This window comes from Pinus tabuliformis, chromosome 6 (assembly GCF_031772625.1).
Source record: "Pinus tabuliformis cultivar Carrire ecotype Pingquan chromosome 6, CPIR1, whole genome shotgun sequence".
NCBI lineage: Eukaryota > Viridiplantae > Streptophyta > Pinopsida > Pinales > Pinaceae > Pinus > Pinus tabuliformis.
The window spans coordinates 1472783086-1472785391 of record NC_142292.1 but is presented as its reverse complement, the minus strand read 5'-3'; positions in this window follow the sequence as shown (position 1 = coordinate 1472785391).

The window sequence follows — 2306 nt, the reverse complement described above, 5'->3', positions numbered from 1 at the left end:
CTTTATCATGTTCACTTCCTAATTTGAAATAGTACTCTTTCATTCTTTCCTTTCTTGCAGCATTTCTCAACATTTCCTTTCATACATCATAGTTTAGACCATTTTTATGCAAAACTCTGTTTTCTTAGGATGCACTCATTTCATTTGTTGCTTGATTTTCTTGGTTGACTGTCAGTTTATATGCAGCAGATATCTTCCAGCAATAGGCTAGCTTACCAGCAATCACACCCTCCATCTGACCCATGCCCTACAGGTCTCCCAAACCTCACCTCAATTCTGCCCTAGTTTCCTTTATTTTCCATAGAACTTCTTCCTCTCTCCTTGAGCAAACCCAATCATCTTTCTCTCTCCTGGTGGTTCATGGTAGACCTTAGGTGCCCTAACACCTCATCCCAACCTTCATCCACCTTTTCTACCCACTCTCACACCCTCAAAATAGTGAAAATTGCTCTCGGCCTCCTCCTGTAGGCCTCCTGTAGTTTTCCTGTTTTCCTCCTGTAGTTTCCCTGTGTCCTCCTGTAGTTTTTCCTATAGGATTTCTTCTGAAGACTAAGTGTGGGAAAAGCCTCCCGAAGACCACCTAAGACCTCCTAGGACCCATCCACGCCATCCTACATCCTCCCAATCTCGGAAATCACTCTCTAAAGCCACCTGATTGTTGCCACACTCACACACAATAAATTAGATGCATGATTAAATTCACATAAAGGCACATAAAAATCCAAAAATATGTTTTTCTGCATATTTACTTCCAAAAAAATAGTGGTTATATGTTGTTTACTTCCTTGAGTAGGTAATGGCATTTCTTTCATGGTTTTCATAGTGTTTTTGGCAGAAGTAGAATTGGCTTGTTAATTAGGTTTTACTAGGTTTTTCTTTACATTCCAGTCTTTCTCCTTTCTGCAGTGAGAATAGCATTTGTAGAGTAATATTTCTTTCCTTTTATCACACATAGAGCTTCTTCTGAAATATATAGAAGTTGGCTTGAGCTCCCAGTGATCTTGCGCCAAGTGACTAAGTGACAACCTGCAATGAGAACTAGTACTTGTGCATACAGCACTGATGCTTCCAAGTTTGTTACGAACTACTGGGTTGATAAAAGTAAAGTTGGAAGCCCAGGAGTTGTAGCATTCTTGCTACAATACTAGCACTCACTAGAGCGTTGCGCAACCAGGGGAGCAACCGCATAGGGTAGCCGGAAAGTGACCGTTAAAGTCACTATTCATGATTTAATGATGACAAAAAGACCAAATGGAGAGAGGGGTGGCATTTAAGTCAGAATTTATGGGCAAGATCTTTGAAAATTTTGCGCCAATCTAGCATTAATGAACTGGAGGAGAACTTTCAGATTTGAATTAAAAACGGCCTATAAATTACATATGGACACCCAACAGAAAACACTTTGCATATTGAGAAATTGTGAGTTGTGCTGTGTGTTGTGCACGAACCACACATTTTTCAAAGAGCTACCTGATTTCCCAGTGTTCGATCGATTTCCGGAAAATGACCGCAAAATCATCTGTGACATTATTCTAAGAGCAATAGCCATGGACGCTAAAGCAATGACTGCTGAGGGAGATGTTCTGGAGGTCGCTATGGCAGTAGAAGGAGTTGCCCCGGAGGTTGTGCCTGCAAAGGTACTAGCTAAAGTACCGAAGTCTCCACTGACGCCTAGACCAAGGCCTACCCTGACCAAGGAGGGTCCGATGAACAAGAAGGGCAAGCAGACCACCACACCACGGCTGGTGCGCACATCTCCTTGAACATACCCACAGAAGGATAAGCCCTACTGCACAGGAAGAGGGCAAGATGATTAACCTAGAGCTGGAAGAAGAAGAGATTGAGGATATCCCAATGGATGATGAGGATGTTGGGTTGGAAACAAAGGATGTTGAAATTGAGGGGTCTGACCCCATCACTAAGCTGCGTGAGTATGTTCCTCCACACAGGGGCAAGATAAAGGTGCCCAAAGATATTGATGAAAGTAAGGTCACCCTGCACACACCCCTCTTGCTAGACCAAATTATGTTTGAAGGGCCACGCTTGGGGTGTGTCCCCCTTTTGAAATTAGAATATTGGGATTTAGCAAACGCAAAGCGATTCCCTCATTTAGCAACGGACCAACTCATTTACTGCATTTTCCAAAAAACTATTGGAGTAACTGCATTGGAGCTGAGGAAGTGGCTGAAAGGTGTGGATAAGGTAGGACTGCTCAACTTGCTATGGGTGCCACATTACAACCGCGTGCCCATCACAATGGTGGTAATCAAGCATCTATTGTGCTTGGTGCACGATGGGTGTCTATG